The sequence below is a fragment of the Mesocricetus auratus genome, unplaced genomic scaffold (genome assembly GCF_017639785.1).
Source record: "Mesocricetus auratus isolate SY011 unplaced genomic scaffold, BCM_Maur_2.0 Super-Scaffold_100019, whole genome shotgun sequence".
Classification (NCBI taxonomy): domain Eukaryota; kingdom Metazoa; phylum Chordata; class Mammalia; order Rodentia; family Cricetidae; genus Mesocricetus; species Mesocricetus auratus.
The window spans coordinates 23089782-23105301 of NW_024429200.1; positions in this window are offsets into that span (position 1 = coordinate 23089782).

A 15520-nucleotide genomic window follows, 5' to 3' on the forward strand; every position below is an offset into this window, starting at 1 on the left:
GAAAATGACCCCCAAAAGGAGTGGCACTATTTGGAGGTGTGGCCTTGTTGGAGTTGGTGTGGTCTTGTTGCAGGAAGTGTGTCACTGTGGAGGAGGGCTTTGAGGTCTCATATGTGCTCAAGCCACACCCAGTGATACAGTCTACTTCCTGTTGCTGTAGATCAACATGTAGAAGTTACCTTTCCAGCACCATGTCTACTTGCATGCTGCCCTGTCCTGCAATGATGGTGGTGGACTCTGAGCTGTAAGTGAGCCACCACAATAAAATTAAATGTTTGTTTTTTTGTTTTTGTAAGAGTTGCTGCGGTCATGATGTCTCATCACAGCAATAGAAACCCTAACTACGACAAACCATTAGCCCGCATCTAATGCTTATCATTCATATGCATTCTCATTCTTTCCCATCCTATTTTCTCTCTGATATCCATGTAATGTAGTCCTTTAAAATGTATTTATAGAATGATTATCACTTTTGATAGACTTCTATAAATAACATTGGTAGAGAACTCTAGACAAATTACTGACAAAACATAAAACAACAGTATAAACAAAACCAACATTAAAACCACCACCTTGTAAATTTGGGGGCATGAGTGAAATCATATTAGATTTTTTTACCTGGAAGGATGAAGCAACATAGTATGTATGAATGCTAGTTACAAGTGAAAAGATAGGTCCAACATCTTTAAATTTGTATTTATAATGTCTCATTAATAACTTAATTTTTTTCCTTGTGTGTCTGTGTGGAGGGGCAGGAGAGAAGGGGAGTATGTATCTATGTGCTCTGCTAGGCAGCTTCGTGGAGAAGCCAGAGGATGACAGACTGTCTTCAATTGCTTCTCTGCCTTAGTTGAGTCAGGGACTCTCACTGAACTTGGAGCTCATCATTTCAGCCAGACTGGCTTAACAAGAAGCTCTGGGAATCTATCTGTCTCCACTCTCTAGCACCAGGATCACAGATATGCTGCCACACCTGGTTTTTGTTTTGTTTTGTTTTGTTTTGAAGTGGTTTTGGCAATTCAAACTCAGGTCCTGCTGCTTGTGCATCAAACACTTAATCCACTGAGCCATATCTCCAGCCTGAGATCAATAACTTTAAAATTTTTTATTTGGATTCATTGGTAGCAATATAGCATAAAACAACGTTGTCCTTTGTCTTTCAACAAAGTCATACCTGTCTCCAAGAGAAACAGTCCAAGGAATTGCAGTAGTGTCTGCCAAAATTCCTTCCTCTTGATTCTTTGGGAGTTCTAGGGACTCCAGTCAACGCAAAAGTGTCTCTGTGGCTGGCATTCCCTTTACTATTGACCTGAATCCCCACTGCAGCTGCTCTCTAGTGGGATGTCTCCCACTGTAGCTGATTTTTTTTCTGAAAAGTAGGACTGGGTGCTCAAGTCACTTCATAGTCTGTTTGTAACACAAACACTGCTCTGTGCTGTGTGTTAGGGTATCCAGTCTCATGCAGTTTTCTTCTGTGAATTGCTTTTGATGATAACAGTTATGTTGGACACTCCAAATGCTCTCACCAGATAACCTCAGAGAACTTTTTTATGATATCCATACTTCAGTGCTTTCTTCCTTTACCTCACAGTGTCTGTAATTTTTGGAAAGACTGCACTTGTGCTAGTGGCTTCGATCAGAGTTAGATCTTAACCAATAGCTGTCGGAAAATGACACACACACACACACACACACACACACACACACACACACACACACACACCAAAATCAAACCAATGCCAGCTGCCTTGCTTCATAACAGGACAACTCAGAGGTATAATTTACACTATTGTAACACTAGGCAAAAGAAGACATAAATTCATAAATTTTACTGCTTATATGTATTTCTTAATCTGCTACATTGCATACCTCATGACTGAAATGTGAACTTAAGGACAGATCACAAAGAAAATATTTAGTATTTATGTTCATCAATTTTAATTATATAATTCTTTTTCATTGGAGCTTACAAAGGAATAGGTTTCTTTATGGTATTTTCTTTTTTTTTTTTTTCCTTTTTTTTTTTTTTTTTTTTTAATCATTTTTTATTTTAATTTTAAATAGCTTGTTTCACATGTCAATCCCAGTTCCCTCTCCCTCCCCTCCTCCCGCACTCCCCTTCCACCCTCCCTCCCACCCTATTGCCAAATCCCTCCACATAGGGGATGTCTAGAGTCTATCATTTCACTCTTGGTAGGGTCCAGGCACTCCCCTAAGAGTCCAGGCTGAGAGAGCATCTCTCTTTGTGCCATAGGCACATGAAGACAGATTGTATACCAGGGATAGACACTGATCCACAGCTCAGAGCCCCATAGGTTGCCCAGGCCTTCTCACTGACACTCACATTTGGGGGGTCCAGATCAGTCCCATTCTGGCCTCCCCACTGTCGGTCTGGGGTCCAAGAGCACTCCCCTGTTCAGATCAGCCGTCTCTGCTGGTTTTGCCAGCCCATTCCTTGCCAATTTGCTCATCACTCCTCTCTCTCTGTCACTGGGTTCCTTGGGTTCAGTTCAGTGCTTAGTTGTGTGTTTGCCTCTGCTTCCATCAGTCCCAGGATGAAGGCTCCCGGATAGTTATAGACATCAAGTTCATTATCAGGAATGGGCATTCGAGGTGGTCCTTCCACTATTGCTTAGCTTGCCAATTGATGTTATACCTTTAGATCACTCGAGGTCACTCTGGTGCCTGATCTGTCTTCGATCCTATGATTCCCTCTTCCCCCTATTTTACCCCCACCCCCTCAACTTCCTGTTCCCCCATGACCAACTCCCTTCCTCTTTACCCCCTCTACTCTTCCCAGGTCCCACTACCCCCCCCGCCCTGTTCCCCATCCATTCAGAGGATCTTGTCTCCATCCTCTTCTCTTGGGTACTATGCATATATGCATATCTTTTAGGTTCTTTCCTGTTTCCCAGACTCTCTATCTGTGGAAGTGCAGACTGGCACTATCCTGATCCATATTTAAAATCCATATATGAGTGAGTACATACCATGTTTGTCTTTTTGCGACTGGGTTACCTCACTCAGGATGGTTTCTTCCAGTGCTATCCATTTCCCTGCGAATTTCAAGATTCCATTGTTTTTTTCTGCTGAGTAATACTCCATTGTGTAAATGTACCACATTTTCTCTATCCACTCTTCAGTTGAGGGGCATCTAGGTTGCTTCCAGGTTCTGGCTATTACAAACAATGCTGCTATGAACATAGTGGAGCAGATGCCCTTGTTGTATGAACCTGCCTCATTTGGATAAATGCCTAAGAGTGGAATTGCTGGGTCTAGTGGTAGATTAATTCCCATTTTCCTGAGGAATCTCCATACTGATTTCCAAAGAGGCTGTATGAGTCGGCATTCCCACCAGCAATGGAGGAGTGATCCTCTCTCTCCACATCCTCTCCAGCATAAATTGTCTTCGGTGTTTTTGATTCTAGCCATTCTGACAGGAGTAAGATGGTATCTCAGAGTTGTTTTGATTTGCATTTCCCTGATGGCTAAGGATGTTGAGCACTTTCTTAAGTGTCTCTTGGCCATTTTAGCCTCCTCTACTGAGAATTCTCTATTTAGCTCTGTACCCCACCTTTCAAGTGGATCCTTTGGTGTTTTGGAGACTTGTTTCTTGAGTTCTTTGTAAATTTTGGAGATTAGCCCTCTGTCAGATGTAGGGTTAGTGAATATCTTTTCCCATTCTGTGGCCTGCCTTTTTGTCTTTTTGATTGTGTCCTTTGCCTTACAAAAGCTTTTTAGTTTCAGAAGGTCCCATTTGTTAATTGTTGATCTCAGTGCCTGTGCCACTGGTGTTATGTTTAGGAAGTGGTCTCCTGTACCAACTCGTTGAAGAGTATCTCCCACTTTCTCTTCTAAAAGTTTCAGTGTGGCTGGATGTATGTTGAGATCTTTGATCCATTTGGACTTAAGTTTTGTACAAGGCGATAAACATGGATCTATCTGCAGTCTTCTGCATACCATTACCCAGTTATGCCAGCACCATTTGTTGAAGATGCTTTCTTTTTTCCACTGTACAGTTTTAGCTTCTTTGTCAAAAATCAGGTGTTCATAGGTGTGTGGGTTAAAATTAGGGCTTTCGATTCGGTTCCATTGGTCTACCTGCCTATTTTTGTGCCAATACCAAGCTGTTTTCAGGACTATAGCTCTATAATAGAGCTTGAAATCAGGTATGGTGATGCCTCCTGAAGTTCCTTTATTGTATAGGGATGTTTTGGCTATCCTGGGCCTTTTGTTTTTCCATATAAAGTTGATTAATGATCTTTCCAGGTCCTTGAAGAATTGTGATGGAATTTTGATAGGGATTGCATTGAATCTATAGACTGCTTTTGGCAAGATTGCCATTTTTATTATGTTGATCCTACCAATCCAAGAGCATGGGAGATCTTTCCATTTTCTGGTATCTTCTTTGATTTCTTTCTTCAAAGACACAAAGTTTTTGATATACAGGTCTTTCACTTCCTTGGTTAACATTATCCCCAGATATTTGATGCTGTTTTTGGCTATTGTAAAAGGTGATGTTTCTCTGATTTCTTTCTCAGTCACTTCATCATCTGTATATAATAGGGCCACTGATTTTTTTGAGTTTACCTTGTATCCTGCCACTTTGCTGAAGCTGTTTATCAGCTCTAGGAGTAACCTTGCGGAGTTTTTGGGTCACATATGTAAACTATCATATCATCTGCAAATAATGAAAGCTTGACTTCTTCTTTTCCTATTTGTATCCCCTTTATCTCCTTTTGTTGTCTTATTGCTGTAGCTAGAACTTCAAGTACAATATTGAAGAGATATGGAGAGAGTGGACAGCCTTGTCTTGTTCCTGATTTTAGAGGAATTGCTTTGAGTTTCTCTCCATTTAGTTTGATGTTAGCTGTTGGTTTACTGTATATTGCTTTTATTATGTTCAGGTACGTTCCTGTTATCCCTGATCTCTCTAGGACCTTTATCATGAAGGGGTGCTGGATTTTGTCAAAGGCTTTTTCAGCATCTAGTGAGATGATCATGTGGTTTTTCTTTCGCAGATTGTTAATATGGTGGATTACATTGATAGATTTTCTAATGTTGAACCATCCCTGCATTCCTGGAATGAAGCCTACTTGATCATGGTGGATGATTTTTCTGATGTGTTCTTGAATCCGGTTTGCAAGTATTTTATTGAGTATTTTTGCATCAATGTTCATGAGGGAAATTGGTCTATAGTTCTCTTTCTTAGTTGTGTCTTTGTGTGGCTTGGGTATCAAGGTAATTGTAGCCTCGTAGAAAGAGTTTGGCAGTGAGCCTCCTGCTTCTATAGTGTGGAATACTTTGACGAGTATTGGAATGAGCTCTTCTTTGAATTTCTGGTAGAATTCTGCACTGAAGCCATCTGGGCCTGGGCTTTTTTTGTTTGGGAGACTTTTGATGACTGCTTCTATTTCATTAGGGGTTATAGGTCTGTTTAGATTATTTATCTGTTCTTGATTTAGTTTTGGCAAGTGATATCTATCCAGGAAATTGTCCATTTCCTTTAAATTTTCAAATTTTGTGGAGTACAGATTTTCAAAGTATGCCCTGATGATTCTCTTGATTTCCTCAGAGTCCGTTGTTATGTCCCCTTTCTCATCCCTGATTTTGTTAATTAGCATGTTCTCTCTCTGTCTTTTGGTTAGTTTGGACAGAGGTTTGTCTATTTTGTTGATTTTCTCAAAGAACCAACTCTTTGTTTCATTGATTCTTCTCAATGTTTTCCTGGTTTCTACTTGATTGATTTCAGCCCTCAATTTGATTATTTCCTGGCGTCTGCTCCTCCTGGGGGAGTTTGCTTCTTTTTGTTCTAGAACATTCAGCTGTGCTATTAATTCTCTAGTATGACTGTTCTCCAGTTTTTTCATGTGGGCACTTAGTGCTATAAACTTTCCTCTCAGCACTGCTTTCAAAGTGTCCCATAAGTTTGTGTATGTTGTGTCTTCATTCTCATTGAAATCGAGGAAGTCTTTAATTTCTTTTTTTATTTGTTCCTTTACCCAGGGATGGTGCAATTGTGCATTGTTCAATCTCCATGAGTTTGTAGGGTTTCTGCGATTTGTGTTATTGTTGAATTCTAATGTTAATGCATGGTGGTCTGATAAGATGCAGGGGGTTATTCCAATTTTTTTGTATCTGTGGAGATTTGCTATGTTTCCTATTATGTGGTCAATTTTAGAGAAGGTTCCATGTGGTGCCGAGAAGAAGGTATATCCCTTTGTATTTGGGTGGAATGTTCTATAGATGTCTGTTAAACCCAGTTTGGTCATAACTTCTATTAATTCTTTTGTTTCTTTGTTAAGTTTCTGTCTGGAGGTCCTATCTAGCGGTGAGAGCGGAGTGTTGAAGTCTCCTACTATTAGTGTGTGAGATTTTATGTGCATTTTGAGCTTTAGTAATGTTTCTTTCACGAATGTAGGTGCCTTTGTATTTGGGGCGTAGATATTTAAAATCGAGACTTCGTCTTGATGTATTTTTCCTTTGATGAATATGAAGTGCCCTTCTTCATCTCTTTTGATTGATTTTAATTTGAAGTCTAATTTGTTAGATATTAGGATTGCTACGCCCGCTTGTTTCTTGGGGCCGTTTGATTGGAAGATCTTTTCCCAGCCCTTTACTCTGAGATAACGTCTGTCTTTGGTGTTGAGATGTGTTTCTTGTATGCAGCAGAAGGAAGGGTTCTGTCTTCGTATCCATTCTGCTAGTCTGTGTCTTTTTATAGGTAAGTTGAGGCCATTGACATTGAGGGATATTAATGACCATTGATTGGTGATCCTTGTTTGCGCTTGATTTGTTGTTAGTGAAGTTATTTTGTGTAGTTTCTCCTCCCTTTTTCTTTTAGTGTTTTGTAAAGTATGATTCTATATTGCCTGTGTCTTTGTGAATGTAGTTATCTTCCTTGGCTCTAGGTTTTCCTTCTAGCATTTTCTGTAGAGCTGGATTCATGGATACGTATTGTTTAAATCTGGCTTTGTCATGGAATATTTTGTTTTCTCCATCTATGGTAATTGAGAGCTTTGCTGGATATAGTAGTCTGGGCTGGCATCCTTGTTCCCTTAGCGTTTGTAGGACATCTGACCAGGATCTTCTGGCTTTCATCGTTTCCATTGAGAAGTCAGGTGTAATTCGGATAGGTCTGCCTTTGTATGTTACTTGGCCTTTTTCTTTAGCTGCTCTTAATATTTTCTCTTTGCTCTGTAGGTTTGATGTTTTGATTATTATATGGCGAGGTGACTTCTTCTTCTGGTCAAGCCTATTTGGTGTTCTGTAAGATTCTTGTACTTTCATAGGCATATCTTTCTTTAGGTTAGGGAAGTTTTCTTCTATGATTTTGTTGAATATGTTTTCTGTACCTTTAAGTTGAAGTTCTTCACCTTCTTCTATACCTATTATTCTCAGGTTTGGCTTCTTCACGGTGTCCCATATTTCCTGGATATTTTGTGTTAAGGATTTGTTGGTTTTGAGATTTTCTTTGGTTGACGATGCTATGTCCTCTAATGAGTCTTCAACACCTGAGATTCTCTCTTCTATCTCTTGTATTCTATTGGTGATGCTTGCATCTGTGATTCCAGACCGTTTACCGAGCTTTTCTATTTCCAGCATCCCTTCATTCTGTGTTTTCTTTATCGTTTCTATTTCAGCTTTCAATCCTTCAACTGTTTGAGCTGTTTCCTTAATTTTCTTGGTTGTTTTTTCTTGGTGCTCTTTAGATTCTTTGAGAGATTTGTTTATTTCTTGAATTTTTCCCCCATTTCATGGATTTTTTTGTTTGTTTTTTCTTCTATTTCTTTAAGGGATTTCCTCGTTTCTTCCTTGAGGCTCTCCATCATCTTCATGAAATAATTTTTAAGGTCTGTCTCCTCTTCTTCATCTATGTAGTGCTTTTCAGGTCTTGCTGGTGTTGGATCCCTGGATTCTGGTGGGGTCGTGTTGGTGTTTCTATTGCTGAGTGATCTCTTATTCTGTCTTCTTCCCATCTCTTCTTCCAGTGGGTGCTGGTGGGGGCTTTCTGTCTCCACTGGTCTCCTTCTTTACTGCAGCTGAAGCTGAAGCTGGCCTCGCTGGGGTCGGGGTCTTGGAGGGGCTGATCTCTTTCCTGTGTGGGTGGCTCTTCTGAAGCTGGGCTCGCTGGGTTGGGGTCTTGGAGGAGCTGATCTCTTTCCTGTGTGGGCGGCTCTTCTGGAAGCCGGGAGCGGCCCCGAAGATGGAGGGGGATGGGTGATGGGCGGGTGGTCCCAGCCAGAGACCCAATCTCACCTGAAGCTGGGCTCGCTGGGTTGGGGTCTTGGAGGAGCTGATCTCTTTCCTGTGTGGGCGGCTCTTCTGGAAGCCTGGAGCGGCCCCGAAGATGGAGGGGGATGGGTGATGGGCGGGTGGTCCCAGCCGGGGACCCAATCTCACCTGAAGCTGGGCTCGCTGTGTTGGGGTCTTGGAGGAGCTGATCTCTTTCCTGTGTGGGCGGCTCTTCTGGAAGCCGGGAGCGGCCCCGAAGATGGAGGGGGATGGGTGGTGGGCGGGTGGTCCCAGCCGGGGACCCAATCTCACCTGAAGCTGGGCTCGCTGGGTTGGGGTCTTGGAGGAGCTGATCTCTTTCCTGTGTGGGCGGCCTCTTTATGGTATTTTCATGTATACTTAGTTTTAGTTTATTCTCATCCCCCTTTTATTTTAAAGATTTATTTATTACATATACAGTGTTCTGTCTGCATGTATGCCTGCATGCCAGAAGAGGGCCCCAGATCTCATTATAGATGATTGTAAGCCACCATTTGGTTGGTGGGAATTGAACTCAGGACCTCTGGAAGAACAGCCAGTGCTCTTAACCTCTGAGCCATCTCTCCAGTCCCCACTCTCACCCTCTTTTAAGTCTAATTCATAACACAGAGAGGCAAAATATAAGTGTACATGTGGCCCAAGACAGACAAAAGGTAAGCCTTCATGTAATGATTTCCATGAGCCTTTTGTTCCAACCACTTTTAATGTAAACTGACTTATTTTAGGAAATTATTTATTTATTAAGTCAGCTACAAAGTAATTTCACCATGTTTTTTTTCACATAGTGAAATAATGGGTTCCACTATGGCATTTTTATACGCATATGTCACTTTGTTCTTCTTTATCTCTCTCCTGTTATTATTATTTGACACGTGAATATATGTAAATGTTTCAGATATCCCCTCTCCCATTATACTGTCTCATCCCCGGGCAACTCCCACCAAACCCCTGCTTCCCAACTGGTTCACATCATTTTGTTCTTTGTTGTTGTTGCCTGCCGAGCACTGAATCTAACAAGCACTGTGTACATCATCACCAGGGAGGGGTTATTCACTGGAGCACTGACAGCTTGTCTCTTTGGTTGTGAGCCTGAGCCTTTAAAGGCTGAGCCGTCTCTCCAGTCCGTACCCAGAGCATGAAGAACTAACAGTTGTTTTGCCATTGGGGATGTGAGGTGGGGAAAAGGACTCCAATGGCCCCGGCAACCATTAATTGACAATAGCTCTGTAGAAAGGGTGGAACCTTATGAACCTCTCCGTGCTCCATGGTGATGTTGAATGCTTTGTGCACATTGCAACAGCTTCAGCCTTCGTAGGCTCATCACTTATGTATTTTCGTCAAGAATATGCCTTTTAGTACCTTTTTGGTAGAGGGAAGCCTTCCTGCCAGCCTGGTTCCAGAGCCGCATCAGTCCACAGGAGGCTGTATTAATTATGAAGCTGTTGGTCTTGCTTGTTTCTTACTGGCTAGCTCTGACTTAAGTATTTACTCCATAATTGTTAATCTAAGTATTTCTCTTACTGGAGAAAAGGGTCCGGACTTCTTACCCCTATGGCAGCTACATGATGACTCCCTGTGTTTCTCCTTCCCAGAGTCCTCCTGGACTCCTAGTCCCACCTATCTTGCTTCCCTATTGGCCAACAGTGCTTTATTGACATATACACAGGACTTCCCCATCACTTTTTGATCCATTTCTTTTTCATCTGGGTTGCATTCTTTCTGGTTGAGTTTGAGGCCTGCTTTTCAAACTGTAGTTCCAGCCATTCAATTATTTTGTTTCTTAGGAAAATTCTACAAATGTGATTCATAGATGGTGATCCTCTCATCATCTGCTTATTAACAACCCTTCATTGAAGAGCATGTGTTAGGCAAATTTCTCCTGCCTCTGGGCATTCTTTCCTCAGTGCTAGAGAGAATTGTTGGGTTTCACTTTCTCTTCTCTTGTAGATGTGATGAGAGTGAAAGAAATGAGAGAAAAAAAAACTTGCACGTTTATAGAATTTAAGATGCGTTTCACTTAAGAAGACATTCCGGTCTTCTAAGTAGACAAAATGCTAAATGTACTTGTGTTAATTGTAGTGAAAAAAAGTAATAAAACATCCAAAAGTTATGAAACTCATGCTGTTGCCACATGAAACAAACACCTTAAATCAAGACAACAGCTTTACAGAATTGGATTATCTGGCAGTTGTGTGTATAATGGGAGCTGTTTTGGAAAGTAAAACAGTGGTTAACCTAGAATAGCTCAGGAGAATTTATTGTAGTTCAGATTTGTATGCTGAAAGCTGTGACAGATCTGAGAGGGGAACAAAAGACTGATGTTTAAGTCTCAGAGGAGCTACGTTTCATAAAAATGATCCCTCACTTGGCTGTGCTTATTTTCACATGTAAAGTCCTAGTTTTAGCTAAACAGGGGGTTTTGGGGAAATGGGGATTCTATGTCTTTAGAAACTACACGCATTTTTTGTTTTGTTTTGTTTTGTTTCAAATTCAGCATTGTTTTCACTGATGTCATAAACTTTCAGGGAGATGCGAAGGCCTTCTCCAGGCTTTCTTTGGCTGAGTTGGAGAGGGCTTGGAATGTGGACAGTAGAAGGGATGGAGAGTAGACTGAGAGAGGGATGTGTCGTGTTTCCCTTCCTGTTCTGTAGCTCATATAAAAGGGAAACTGGGGTTCTCAGACTGAGCAAGCGAACTACAGGCCAGACTTAGGGTTAGCACAAGGCCTCAAAATTCTGTGGACAGAGTTTTGAGCATACAGAAATCTTTAACTCTAGTTCGTGCAAATCCTAGGAACCTGGAAATCCGTGCCCAAATGGGAAGAGGGGTGTCTAGCTAGACCCATAACCTTGTTGTGGAATGGAGAAGGCAGGACATTGAAAGCACAATTACTGAATTGAGAGGTTGCTTGAGCATCAGAGAGATAAGCCCTCATGTAGCACTTTTCTAATTGGTCTTACTAATGAAAACTCAGAGTCAGATAGAGGGGCAAATGCTAAAGATCAGAGAGACAAAGGAGCAAGCCAAGCCACACCTTACCTGGCCAACTTCTCAGCCAAAAAGTCAGCGTCCTGTAGGTGAATAGCTGTAGAACAGTGGTACTACAGGGCATAGGGGGTTCAAGCTTGGAATCTGAGCACTTAGGAAGTGAGACCAAAGGGTTGCATTGAGTGTGAGGCTGACCTGAACTGGGTAGGAAGCAGCAGGAGAAACAAGACTTCCTAGTGAGAGTCTCTCTCAAAACAGTAACAGTGTTACATGTTGGAGAAATGAATACAGTTCAGTTTACATACCAGAACATGCAATAAGGTCATATGTGACTGTCTTCAGCAATATTTAATGCTCTTTTCTTATATCTCATTTGGCTTAACTCTGTGAATGGAAGTTACTAGAAAGAGCTCCATCTTATACTGAACTTTCTGTGTAACTGATAGAATTTCAAAGATTGTGGGGAAGTTGAAATGTTACAAATCCAGAACTTAAATGTGATTTATCTTCAGCTATCAGTAGGCCCTATAGTAGCCATCCCTTGTCCATCTCTGTGTCTGACTCATCTTTTTGATCATTAGATAAATCCTTCAAAATATACAAATAGAGCATTAGCTTCCACCAACCAAAGAGCTAAGAGTTCAGTTAAACAGCATCAGAGGTCTATATCAGAGATTTACCCCAATTTCTGGACCCTGCTCACCTAGTGTTCCTACCAATGTATTTGAAAAATGCCTTGGTTTGTCATTTTTCTTGCTCTATTTCCTATAAAATTTGTTGGAACTGTTACTATATTGGAACATAGTATTTGGGAACCCCTGAATCTGTTTCCAGGCCATGATCACTACTATGTGGCTCCTGGATAAACTCTTATCTTTTTTTAGGTGAAAATGTGTTTTTATATTCACAACTTCTACAAGCACACTTTGGACAAGTTTCTTACTTCTTCCAAATACTATTTGCCACTTTGTTTTCTCTGATAAAGAATGGTAGCTGGTTAAGACCAGCTGTTTTGCCAGGCAGTGGTGGCACATACCTTTAATCCCAGCACTTGGGAGACAGAGGCAGGAGGATCTATGTGAGTTTGAGGCCAGCCTGGTCTACAGAGAAAGTGCCAGGACAGGCTTCAAGGCTACACAGAGAAACCCTGTCTTGAAAAACAAACAAACAAAAACAAAAACAAACCAAAAACCAAGTCAGCTGTTTCTTGATTTGATGCAACTCAGAACTTCATGTGTGTGTAGTTAAGAGTTTGGGTTTCTATTGCTGTGAAGAGACGCCATGACCATGGTAACACTTATAAAGCAAAACATTTAATTGTATCTGGCTTACAGTTTAGAGGTTTAGTTCATTATTATCATGGTGGCAAGCAGGTAGACATGGTGCTGGAGAAGAAGCTGAGAGTTCTACATCTTGATCTGCAGGCAGCAGGGAGTGAACTGGCTTGAGCTCTGACACCTCAAAGCACAGCCATTAGTGACACACTTCCCCTAACAAAGCCACACCTCCAACAAGGCCTCACTTCCTAATAGTTTCAAGCATTCGAATATATGAGTCTGTGACAGTCATTCCTATTCAAACCACCACTGGGCCTTGCTCCAAACAGGATCGTTTGGTGCTGTATGGGGTTCAGGCACATGCAGTCAGAAACTCTCCATATGATCCCAGTGCAGTGATCTTAGCATCTTCAAATTATCGAGTAAATCATTAGTGTCAAGAGATATTATCAATACTCTAGGAGTAAAGGATTCACTGATTAAACAAGACAGACATGATCTTAAAGTCTCCTCTTGGCAGTTCACCAGTAATGCTGGGACACAAACGACACTGACATGCACTAAAGTGAACACAGTGTGTCTAACAACAAGACTATTTTTTGTTTACCAAGTATTTAATAGAATCATTTGTGATAGGAAAATGCTTTTCTTAATTTCCCCTAAAAGGATTATTTTCCATAAATGGTGGCATGGGAGGCATCTAGAAAAACAGATATGTACATATATGCGCTATTAAAATGTACTTTTATGTATATTTATATAGAGTCTATTAAATGTAATAGGCAAAATGCATCTTTACTGAAAGGGTGTAGGTAGAGCTTTTCCATCTGGACTGCCAGTCAGCTCTGTCTCTCTGGCTGCTCCCCAAATAACACACACAGAGAAACTTTATATTAATTATAAATGATCAGCTAATAGCTTAGGCTTGTTACTAACTAGCTCTTATATCTTAAAATAACACATAATTTTTATCTATGTTCTACCATATGGCTTGGTCCTTTATCTCAGTACAGCATGTTCATCTCCTGCTTCCTCTGCATTTCCTTAAGACTCCCTTCTTGTGACTTTCCTAACTCTGCCCTTTTTCTTCCCAGCATTCTCCTAGTCTAGCTCCCCTGCCCAATCTCTTCCTGCCAGCTGTAGGTCAGTCCACTCTTTATTAGCAATGAGAGCAACACATCTTCACAGTGAACAAAAAGGTTCATCCATAACAATAGAGTCCTAGACAAGACCTCCAGTCTTTCTTGCAGGTAAAGCTGGATCAGCCTAAACAACCTAACCAACCTCCCCAAGTGAGGGGTTCATCTCTTGTCTCAAACTTCTGTGGTGTCTCTTAAATTTATAGCTGTAGGATGAGTATGACTGTTGTGGGCTATTTGCACATGGTGTGAAACATTGCTGTGATTGGTGTAATAAGAAGCTGAATAGGCAATAGCTAGGCAGTAGGTATAGGTAGGATTTCCAGGGAGAGAAAGGAAGAGGAGGAGGAGTCTAGGTGCTTGGGAGATGTTATGAGACACAGAGAGGAAACAGGAGGTGCAAGATGGAAAAGAGGTAATAGAACGTAGGTTAATAGAAATGGATTAAAGTAAGTTATAGGAGCTACTAGGAACAAGCCTAAAAGCTATGGGCCAAGCTTCCATAATGGATAATTATTTGGGAGCTGGAGGGACAGAGAAAGACGTGTTACATGTGACTATATTTCGAGTTGGCACTATACGTCTCTATGTGGATGCCCTAGGCTTAGTTTCAGAACAGAAAGCACAATTCCTCTTTCTCTGCAGATTCTTAGTATGTGGCTTTATTTTGTTCTGTTGACTTTCGCATTGAGTTGATGACTGCTACAGTCCTGATGATTTCATCAGAGATTCAAACTCTGTTGGCAAGCACAGTTTTCCCTTCCCTTCTTTTGACATGTGTTCTTACTTCATAACTCAGGCTGGCCTGAACTCACTGTGAAGCCCAGGCTGGTCTCAAATGCCTGACAAGCCTCTTGCCGCAGACTCCCAAGTGCAGTGATTACAAGTGTGGGCCACCATTCCTGGCTCTGTGTCTATTGTTAATGGCCATATTTTTGTCCTTCCTTATGTGTAGATGATCTCAATGGTCTTTAGTGGAATTTTCCCTTCATTTATTCTCTGTCCCTCCCCTCTTACCTTTCTTTTCTGTCGGGATATTTAAGAACCTATTGTTTTCTTACGATTTATTGGCCTAAGAGAGGAAAACTATTTTCTAGGCTCTAGTAGTAGCAAGTCTCACTCATTAAACAAATTTCTCCTTTACCTTTCTTCACACTGCACTATTTGTGTTGTAATTGACATTCTTTGTGATCTTAAGGATTCTTGCATTTCCCTCCTGGACCTTCTGGCTCTCTGGGGAAGCCTATTTAATTAACCAGTTCTTCTCAAGATTTAGTGCAGATTAGACTCTCCAGGAGTTAGCTCCACCCTAAAGTCTTTAATTCAGGATGGATAAAGAATTAGAAATTCTAACAATTTAGATACTGCTGCTGGTCAGGGGGCCCTCTCCTAACCCTGAGTTTCCTAGCTATGTGACTGCTGTTACACTACCCACATCACACTTTCTAGGATGAACATACCCATTTCTAGGTGTGTACTGATGGCTCATGGCTGACTCACTCTGATACTTATTTTTTTATTATGTGTATGTGTATGTATTGTGTGTGACTGTGTGCATGCATGTTTGAATGTCTGAAGCTGACGATGGATGTCTTCTTTGATAGACAAGGTCTCTCAATTGAACTCAGAGCTCACCAGCTTACACGGGAGCTCCTTATGTCTCTTTCCACTCAGATAAAAAGGGGGTATCTATGGCCATATATAAGTTTTGCTGATTTTGAAACATTTAATGTTCAAACCATTCACTATGTTCTTTTGTTTATGCCTTCTTTCAACAGAAAAAAATGTGAAATTCATCTGTCTTGTGCATAAATAGCTTTTATTGATGTGTTTTATTATTCT